Raw genomic sequence first — 11,493 nt, forward strand, 5'->3', positions numbered from 1 at the left:
AGGGCGTCGCAGCTCGCACCGGCCAGACTGATGTCGTGGGTTGACTCCTGTTGCTCTCGTGTCGACCGCGAAGTCGCTACCCCCCCCCCCCCCCCCCCCGCTATACGCCGCGGCCCACTGGACTCACGTGGCGACCTCACATGCGCCGACGCTCAAGACGGACCAGTCATCTTGTGCCTCAGTACGCGACCGACCAACCGATCGATCCAACCGGCCTTAAAGATCGATCCGAACGACAGACATCCTGGCACTCCAGGCGGCAGACCAACATTGACTAAGCGATCACTCGGTCGGACCGACCCCTGCAGAGCAAACATGCCCTCAGGCTACCCGACATCCCTGCCCCGGGAAGAGACCGGCCTACCGATCAATCCAACCGCCAATGTCCATTGCCTGAACAAAGTCGAGCAGACTGGCGGCCTAACACATACTAGCACCCGGACGACAGACAGACGCTGACTTACTCACACTGACCCAGCTGACCAACTGACCGACTCGCCGAGAATGGCAGACTCAAAGTGACCCCTGGCGAGCTCATAGCGCCCCTTAAATGCACGTGAACAGGCAACCGTTCCCCTTTCCCACCAGAGGGAGACACCAAATCTGCGATTGCCACAGCGGCGCCACCGACAGAAACGGAGGGCGACTGCTTCGCGCTACGTGCTGCGGCCCGCTCTTCAAAACGGCAATTTTTGCCACGGCTCTTGACAAAGTATGTCTTGAACTGTGCTCATTTCTCGGCTAAGTGGTTAAGGACCGTTCCGTAGGGACAGAGGGTGGCAATCACAGCTTCAGCAGGTAGTTCAAAAAGCAGCTCGAAATCTCTAATTGTTCATACGCCCAAACCCACGTGATGAACAGTGACAGTGCCTGCGTTGCCATCTGAGGGGCAGAAGCAGAGTCCTCAATGTGATTTCCTTGTGATTTTGTCGCACGTGGAGTCATAGATGATCTCCACATACGCTTCACTGCTGACGATGAAAAAATGTATATCTAAGACGTCTGATACTCGTATCTTCACCTCGTCTCCTAAGATACGGTTCACAACAAGCGCTTTGGGTCGTGCAAAGTCGAGACAGAGGTGAATCGTAGCGTTGCTTTACGCTATTGGTTCGCCATGTGATCTTGCTAGCACACACGATATAAAATAAACACAGGTGAGCGTTGCCCTACGTGAAGAACACAGACACACGTTTGCCCCATACCACTTCCGAAAACAGACTGCCCCTAGACTGTCTTTTTTTTTGAGTCATCAGTCTTTTGACTGGCTGGATGTGGCCCGCCATGAATTCTATGAATTCTTCTCCTGTATCAGTCTCTTCATCTCAGGCTAGCACATTCAACCTATGTCCTCAATTATTTGCTTGATGTATTTCAGTCTCTCACCCCTTTATGTCTTTGTCCTCTACAGCTCCCTCTAGCATCATGGAAGTCATTCCTAGATGTCTTAACTGATGTCTGAACATCGTGTCCCTCCTGCTTATCAGTGTTTTCCACATATTCCCTTACTCTCCGATTCTGCCCAGAACCTCCTCATTCCTTACCTCATCAATCCACCTAATTTTCAATATTCGTCTGTAGCACCACATTTCAAATGCTTCGATTTTCTTCTGTTCCGGTCTTCCCACAGTCCGCATTTCACTACTAAACAATGCTGTACTCCAAACTAACATATTCAGAAATTTCTTCCTCAAATGATGGCCTATGTTTCATATTAATAGAATTCTCTTGGCCAGGAATGCCTTATTTGCTAGTGCTAGTCTCCTTCTTTGTCCTCCTTGATCCGTCTGTTATTGGTTATTTTGATGCCTAGGGAGCAGTCCTTTACTTCATCTACTTCATGGCTATCAATCCTGATATTAAGTTTCTCATTTTTCTCATTTCTGCTACTTTTCATTTCTTAAGTCCTTCTTTTATTAATTCTCAGTTCTTATTCTGTACTCATTAAAGTGTTCATTGCATTCAGCATATCATGTAATTCTTCTTCACTTCCATTCAGGAAAGCAATGCCATCAGCGGATCGTATCATTGATATCCTTTCACTATGAATTTTAGTCCCACTCCTGAACCTTTATTTTATTTCCATCATTGCTTCTTCGATATTCAGACTGAACAGGAGGGGTGATTACTACATCCCTGTCTTACACCCTTTTTAACCCGAGCATTTCGTGATTGGTCATCTACTCTTATTATTCCCTCTTGACTCTTGTATAATACCGTCTCTCACTATAGCTTACCCATATTTTTCTCAGGATTTCGAACATCTTGCAACACTTTACAATGTCGAAAGCTTTTTCCAGGTCGACAAATCCTATGAAAGTGTCTTGATTTTTATTTAGTCTTCCTTCCATTATCAAACGCAACGTCAGAATTAACTCTCTGCTGCCTTAACAATGAACTGTCCTACCTTCCTATTCATAACGAATCCTACTCCCATTATATCACTTTCTGCTGCTGTTGATATTACCCTAAACTCATCTGACCAGGAATCCTTGGCTTCAATCCATTTCACGTCACTGAAGCCTACTGTATCTAGATTGTGCCTTTGCATTTCCCTTTTCAGATTTTCTATCTTCCCTACCACGTTCAAGCTTCTGACATTCCACGGCCCGACTCGTAGAACATTATCCTTTTGTTGGTGGTCACCTCCCCTTTGGCTGTCCCCTCCCGTAGAAGCGAATTGGGGACTGTTCCGGAATCTTTTGTCAGTGGGGATATCATCATGACACTTTTTCAATTACAGACCACACATCCTGTGGATACATTTTATGTGTCTTTAATGCAATGGTTCCCATTGCCTTCTGCAATGCCATGTCATTGATCATTGCTGATTCTTCCGCATTTAGAGGCAATTTCCCACTCAGGACAATACCCTGGACCTCTGTTCGCTCCTCCGCCCTTTTTGACAAGGCCGTTGACAGGATGAGTGTGTCTTTTTATGCCGGAAGTCTTCGGCCGCCAATGCTGATTATTAATCAGAATTGAAGCGGTTACTGGTTTCGAACCTAGCACCAAGAAAATTTTGATTTTTAATCGAAGATGCTACCCCTAGACTACGGGTTATATAACTAACAGCAACTGCAATAGCAGCGGATGCAACTTCTGGAGAAACTATTTTCTCGTTCAAAAATGTCCCCACCCTCCCAGGTTTCAAACGTCTGCCTATCCTACAGATTAAGAAGATTTATTCTTTTTTTTTCAGATAAAAGTTTCAGACTGCAGGAATTCCGTCATGGATACACCTCATTTTGGAGAGAGAAAATTTAACTCCTGGGATGGGGTTAATGATGATCGAATTTCTGTAAAATCAATAAGAAAATGTCGACGAATCAATAAATAATGTTCAAAAAGATTTGCGTTGATTGCTTCGTTAGTTTTCCAAAAAAATCGTAGAAATTGCTTATATTATAGGCTGACTGAGGAGAATGGAATTGAAGAAAAGGTCTACAGCTGTAGTGGGCATTTCGATAAACGGTACCAACTAAATACAAAACATATACCGTAAAAAATCGAAGTTAGTGTCGGATAACACAATTTAGCTATATAATTCAAGTGGAAACTTCGATACACGTTTACGGGTATGTGAATGTACAGTAGTAAATCCAAACGGATATCACACGAGAACTTTGTTTATCGACAGAACACGAATTGAAAAAGCCCTACAGCTGTAAGGAGGGATCGCGATAACAATACGAATCTTAAAAGAAATATTTATTGTAAAGAAAAAAAGGATGAAAAATGACTAAATATTCTAATTCCCTTCGAAACATAAGCTGCAGTTTCTCATACACAGAAAAGACCAGAAATATGATTTCTTTTGTAACGAACAAAAATACGACAATAGCGCTGTAAAGAACGGAAATTCATAACGTGTACCGAGAAGCACGTCACAGCTGCCATTATTATTGCGTCACTGATAAAGCCTATTAGTACTGCAAATGCGATATGTCGGGAATACCCTCTGTACCGGGGCATGTACACGAAAAATACGAAACGAATCAGAGCAAGGTCGTAAACGAGCCGTATTAAACGTTCATTGTGGAGAATAATAAGTAAAGGCTTCCATAATGTGACGCACGAGTAAGCGGCTATCAAGCGAGAGACCGGGCTTTAGTACGCGATCGTTAACTAATCCAAACCTGATCATGACAGATCAGCTGTCAAAAAAGGGAACATCGTTCCAGCGATGTGAACACACTGAGATCAAGATAAAAAGTACTTAATGAGAATCGCTAACGCGTAATGGGATATGCATGCAGATTAAACTGTTTCTTAAGTCACAAGATGGAACGAATTAGAATTATAGTGTGTTAAACATAATAAAGTTCACAAATATAACAAAGGATACAAAATTTCGATAAATCGTATCATATTCACGCATAATCCTACATGTACTTCAGTTGCAATCAGATATATTTAATTTTATACAACATAGCGTTATCGTAAAACCTCAGAATAAAACCTTCCTTTTGACTTAAAGAAGAGCAGAAATTTTCAAATTTCAGTTTCGGAGTAAAATCAGTTGACAGTTTTATTGTTACTTACGTGTAAGCATATAGGTAATAAAATACAAAGACTAGTATGCACCTCAAACATCAAAAACATTGTGACATTAGGACACAGCTGCGTGAAATTTAGTATAAAATGAAATTAACACAAAAACAGAATGTTTTTCATGTAATAAATTTGACATCAGCATTACAATGATCAAGTTTCAAGGAGTGCAGAGACACCTTGGTTATGTCCATTCCTTCAATGTTTTTCCTTTTATGTTGCTAATATTTAAAAAAAAAAAAGGTGTTGAGATTTGATATTTATGTGGTATAATACATGTGATCAGGTGCATAATTCATACGTGCATAGATCACTTAGAACTCATTTAGTATTACGGATAGAATGGAAAAAACACACCTAGGTTGTTTAGAGCATGTCAAAACAATGGAAGAAGGCCGATGGCAGCATTTTCATGACAACCTCCTGAAAGAAGAAGAAGAAGAGGAAGTCCGCAGAAAGGTGTATCCAAGAAAGGACAGAGAGAAGAGGAGTAGAAGAAGATGAGGACGAATGGCGAGATCGAGGTGCCTGGTGGCAGAGATGAGGTATGCGGATCTGTAGGACACCCTCTTACAGACATTGTGCGATGAAGTTTTCAATAAAACGCGAAATTAGTAACCTAAGACGCCAAATAACATTAGAATCACACATGAGAAATAACTGTAAATCAAGAACCACATCAACACAGCCCACAATTCACCTTCACTGTGAGATCGTATGCAGTCACCCTGGTGATGGACTGATTAAAATATTTTTTTAGTATCTGTCAGATATTGGATATTTAAATTATTTGTTTGAGAATCTGCTGCGTCTCCTAACTATATATTATCCTCACATCCTCATTTTTCTCGTCAAGAAGGGGCTACCCGGTGGGATACTGGTGGTAGCGCAAAAACAGCTGTAAATATTTCACTACTACCATCCTACAGCGTGACGTGACTTTCCCAAAAGTGTCGGCGGAGATGGTTACGAAAGTAATTAAAAAATCATCGTAATGTACCACGATAAATCCTGTATATGCCCCAATTAAAGTACACGATCTCGAGGTTCATGGCCTTCACAAATTTCAGTAGTTTACAAAAGGGCTAACAGTTCATGAATTATGTATTATAACAAAGCAAATTTCATCGCAAGATTCACACTACTCTGCAACAAACTCTGAAAAATGTTTAGTTCCTGTTTGTTAGACAACTAAACACGCAGCCATCTACATCTACGTTTACATTAACATCATTGTCCGTAACTCACCCAACGATGTGTGTCGGAAGATACTGCTGATACCACTAACTGATGCCCCCTTTCCTATTCCACTCACGAATGGTGCGAGGCAAGAGTGATTGTGGGTATTGGTTCTAACGTCGCGAGATATATGTGTGAGGAGGCAATAAGAAGTCCGACTCTTGCGGGAAAGTGGTCACTCGAAATTTCAGTAGTAAACCTGTCCGTGATGCACAACGCCTCTTATCTAACTGAAGTTTGTTGAGCATTTCTGTAAGGTTCTTTTGCGCCGACTAAACGACAGTGTGACGAAACGCACCACTCTTCGTTGGATCTTCTCCATCTCTTCTATCATTCATATGTGGTAAGGATTCCATATTGATGAAGAATACTCAAGAAATGGTCTAACAAACACCTCGTAGGCCTCTTCCTTCGTGAATGAGTTAAATTTCCTTAAGATGCTTCTTATCAATCTCAATCTGGTATCTTGTTTTCCTAATATTTGTTTTACGTGGCCATTACATTCAGGGTGGATATCAAAAGCTACTCGTAAGTATTTTACGGTAGACACTGTTTACAGCAATTTGTCATCAATAGTGTAGCTGTACAGTCGTGGATTTCTTTTCCTGTGTATGAGCAATGTGTTACATTTATTTACGTTCAGGGTCCACTGCCAGAGCCTGCGCCATTCGTCAGTCCTCTGCAGTCATCCGGCAAATCGATACTGTGATCTGATGTGGCTACTTTCTTATGGACAACCGCATCTTCTGCGAACAGTCTTAAAGAGCTTCCGACGCTCTGTACCATTTGATTCATATACATTGTAAACAGTAACCGTCCGATCACACTTCCTTGGGGTACACCGGAAATGAAAGTCTAACTGACTAATTTCGTCTAAACGTTTTACTGGACACTCGGATTTTCTTAGCAGGCACAGAAGAAGTACGAAGCCTGGAGTGGTGAGACGAACTCGAATGAAAGTTTAGAAGTTCCAACGGCCCATTTCATAAGGATGTCCTAAAGCAAATGATAACCTCATCGAAAAGCAGAACTTGAACTTAGGTCCCGCGCTCTCTAATTGTTCGCCATGGCTGCTTGTCACAATGGTACTGAGAGGAGTTAATCTGGTTGCTGTGTGTCAGACGCCAGTCCTTTTACAACCTATGACGAACGGTGACGAATCCCGACTAATAAATAATAACCAATTACCAGTCAATCAGCAACCGTTTTTACTAACTTTATATTCATTTGTGCCTCAGGGAAACAAATATCTCTCCCAAATACACCAAATCAGCCGTAGCAATCTAGTTCTCGTATTTACCAACCTGTCCTACTAATTTCTCAACAGGCTACGCCTTACAATGAATGCGATCGATGGGTATCAACCTCGCATTAAAACTGCTGAGTCATCTTAAAAAAACTTATTTCCACCACAGGGGCTGCTCAGGAGAATTCCACCGCTGCGCTAATAGTTTCAAATCTGTCACATTTTATTTTTTCAATGGGCGTAAGTCTAAATTTGTAACGCATTGTATTGTGTTTACCAAACAACTTTCATAATTTTGAATTTAGGAAAGCTTGTTTTCAGGACACTGTTTGGGTCACAATTGAAACAACAATTAACATCGAAACTTGAGGTCCATAGCTATTAGACTGAACGCCTCTAGAAACTTATCGGTGCCGGCCGCGGTGGTCTAGTGGTTCTAGGCGCTCAGTCCGGAACCGCGCGACTGCTACGGTCGCAGGTTCGAATCCTGCCTCGGGCATGGATGTGTGTGATGTCCTTAGGTTAGTTAGGTTTACGTAGTTCTAAGTTCTAGGGGATTGATGACCACAATTGTTAAGTCCCATAGTGCTCAGAGCCATTTGAACCATTTGAAACTTATCGGTTCTTGGTAGACCCAGTGTTTTACAACTTTGAACCAGCTACTTTCAAAACGTTCTACACTGATGTGTTGAATGAAACAATATGTTACGCGACTTACACTTTTATTAGGAAGCATTGTGTAATATTGCCACTTGACTATGTACTGGCAGCGGGCACATATGTGAGCGGCTTTGTGGATAGGGAATTAGTCATTTGGTATGCAAGTTGTCGTCCGCCTCATGTCACAGTGAGATGACAGATAAAAATATGCGGAAATGAAGACAATGTCCAATAATGCTTTTAGGCGAATGATTGCACTTTTTTAGAGACTCACTAAAGTACCCCAGGTGGACCATTCTTACCAATTAAAACTATTTAATTGGCCGAGACTCGAATTTCCCTTCGCGAGAAATGCCTCTTTCTAACTGAGTATCTTGAGTTGGAATTTGAAAATGGAAAACAAAGACGACTCTAATGCACTGGCTGTCAAACTTTTTTTGGTCAAGACCCGATACTGACGTTGTAGGACGGCAGCTCGGGAAGCACACCTGCCGCTCTTGTTATTAACTGAGAAACCTTCCCGTCTCCTCTATATCTCTTGTTTTTTATGCAACCTGCCCTTCTACAATAACCTATGAAACCTTTACTTAGGATTTCTATCTCTTGCTTAATAATAACAAATTAAATCTTTCCTTTGAAATTTATTCTCTTTCTCTATCTTCTGATAAACATTTAAATGCTGCTTATTAAAAGTGATTTTCTGATTATTTCGACGAAACATAGAATGTGTCGTCGTCGTGGCCCTCAGTCGTTATTTGCAATAACCCAGAACTGTTCCTTACCTTTTTTTACTGTTATTGGATCGCCATCTGACTGCTACATCGAACTGCGACATGAATATACTTACTCTGGTTTACTATACTCTATTAACTGCTGGTGGGCTGTCATAACAAGTGGCTGTATTTATTACCAAAGCTGACGTTATTCTTTAATAGCAAAGCTGACGTTATTCTGTAATTAATTTGACTGAAGTTACGTAATTCATAGTTACACTTTTTCTTGACAACAATAAAATGTTTGCAAAGTTTTACGTTGATGGTTTTTGGGATGGATTATAATCAATAATGCAACATTGCCGGCAAAAATTAATTATATTCTGAAAACGCTTCAAATATTTACTGTTGGTAATGAAATGATTTTACAAACGTTCAAATGGGACTTACTTTTTACAATAATCTTACAACTAGCATTGCGAAAACATACCTTCAGTAGTCTTGAGTTTCGCAAAGAAAATAATTCAATAATATTACTTCCTTTTATGATAATAGTAGTTGATGTCTCTGTACATCCGTTTATAAACTCCTGTAGATCACAGCTGATGGCTGGCAGGCACACCGCTCCTCTCAACCTCTCGCTTCAGATCTGCTACCAACTCGCTTCACATCTGGCTCACTGCTGACTTCCTATGAACGCTAATGTACGGTCTCTCCTGCCAACAATGCTTTCTGGTGCAGACAATCCCTGCTACCTTTACAAAATGTATCAATGCGCGGTCTTTCCCGCTCTTTTCTTAAAATGTATCCATACACGGTCTCTCCCGCACTTTTTAAAATTATATCAATTTGCTCTCTCTTTCCAACAGTACTTCGGTGCAGACGTTCCCTGCTACCACAATTATTTCCAACATGACAAATATTAATTATTCATACTTAATCCTATTAATAAAATATAAACATCTTTCATAAATTGTGATTTGACAATAGAAATATACACTTCTTACAACTGTTAACCTACATAGATTTGTTTGTTATGAACCCCAAATACACTATGATTACTGAGGGGGCGATAAATTTCCCTCCGGCCCTCTAGGACAGATCCTTTAAAGTTCGCACCATTCGGAACACTTAGTGTCGACTGTTCTCTGTTTTAGAGGGATAAGACCCACCGTGGTTCGACAGCCACGGCAGAAAGCTGCTAGACAAAGAGAACTTCACTGCAAATTTGAGCACGGTCAAACTCTCACAGACGAACAAAAATTAAACTAAGCCAAAATTAGCGTAAGGGGAGCCACGCTTAAAGCGTTCAGCAAATTAGAAAGTAAAATCTACTGACTTGACAGAAAATTCTAGGACGTTTTGGTCTTATGTTAAATCAGTAAAAAGATCGAAGGCATCTGTACAGAAACTCTGTGTCCATAATGCTATTGCAACGAAGGATGACAGGGAAAAGGTGCGAAGTACTAAACGTCCTTTTCCAAAACAGTTTTTCAGAGGAAAACAAAACAGTAGCACCTCCTTTAAGTCGTCGTATGAACGACAAAGTGGCTGATATCGAAATAGGAGACCACGCTACACAAAGACAACTGAAATCGCTCGACAGAGGAAAGGTCACCTTATCTCATTAGATACGAATACGATCCTACAAATAGTATGCGATAAACTTGCTGCAGTAGTTTACCGTAGGTCTTTGCAGGTTCGAAGCGTTCATGATGATTGGGGAAAAAACGCAGGCCACATCGAGGTATATCAACGACACCTGTCGGCAGCTGCGGTTGTCAGTTATTCATCATTTATTCCAGGGAAAAGCTGCACGGTCATCAACAGTAATTGTTCTTTCGAGAACAAGTTACTGTCTTCGTATATATAGTTAAAGGCTACCCAGCCATTGACCTTCGTCTGTCCAAATGCGCACAGGTTGCCCAAACTCTTACGGGAACCGCCAAAGCGTGCGCGAGTAATGAGTGGGTGGGCAAATGTCTATAAGGTACAATACATTTGTAGAATTGTGGACAGTTGGGAATGTGAGTCTCACGGGAAGCGTGCAAGGGTAAGTCCCTGCAGTCGCGCTATTCATCTGTGTCCTCGGTGGCTCAGATGGATAGAGCGTCTGTCTTGTAAGCAGGAGATCCCGGGTTCGAGTCCCGGTCGGGGCACACATGTTCAGTTGTCCACATCGAGGTATATCAACAACACCTGTGGGCAGCTGAGGTTGTCAGTTAGTCATCACTTGAACAAGGGTCTTAGGACAGAAAAACAAACAACAGGCCTGTAGGTAAAATCTTCTGGATTATTACGCCTGTATCTCTGCCGTCGGTCAGTTGTAGATTTTGGAACGTGTTTTCTGCTCGCGTACTATGACACTTCTGGAGACCGAAAATCTCCTCTGTAGGAACCAACAAGGGTTCCGAAAACAACAAACGTGTGAGACATTGCTCGTTCTGATCGTTCACGAGATAACAGAAATCAGTAGATGCCGTATTCCTTGACTTTCGAAAGCTATTGATACAGTTGCGCACTGCCACCAAATGAACAAAATGCGAATGTACAAAATGTCACACCAACTGTGTGACTAGACTGAAGAGTTTCTAGCAAACAGAAGACAGCGTGTCATTCTGGGAGGAGACAAGTCTTCAAGCGTAAAGGGGACTTCGGGCGTGCCCCAGGGGATTCTCGTAGGACCATTACTTTTCACAATATATGTAAATGGCCTACTAGACAATGTCGGAAGTTGTCCGTCGCTTTTCGCGGATGATGCTGTTGTATACAGAGAAGTCGCAACGCTAGAAAATTGTAGTAAAATGCAGGAAGACCTGCAAACGTTCGTCGCTTGGCGAAGGGAGTGGCAGTTGGCCCTCAATACAAACTAATGGAAGGTATTGCCTATACACAGACAGAACAACCCATTGTTATACGATTTCACGTCTGCAGAACAATCACTGGAGACAGCTCCTGCCATAAAATATGTATGAGTATGCGTACGGAGCATAAAACTAACTGCAGAACAGATTCATAGGAAGAATCCTCTGGAAATATAGTCCATCAACAAAGGAGGTTACTTAGATAACACTCGTTTGA

At 41.7% G+C, this 11,493-nt stretch overlaps 1 non-coding gene across 1 annotated transcript; it reads left to right on the top strand.

Annotated features, from left to right (window-relative positions):
• The first annotated feature begins 10,497 nt into the window (after positions 1–10,497).
• On the top strand, positions 10,498–10,571 carry Trnat-ugu. Its single transcript has one exon. It is a non-coding gene; the product is annotated as a tRNA-Thr (tRNA).
• The last annotated feature ends 922 nt before the right edge of the window (positions 10,572–11,493 follow it).

This window comes from Schistocerca americana, chromosome 8, assembly GCF_021461395.2.
Source record: "Schistocerca americana isolate TAMUIC-IGC-003095 chromosome 8, iqSchAmer2.1, whole genome shotgun sequence".
NCBI lineage: Eukaryota > Metazoa > Arthropoda > Insecta > Orthoptera > Acrididae > Schistocerca > Schistocerca americana.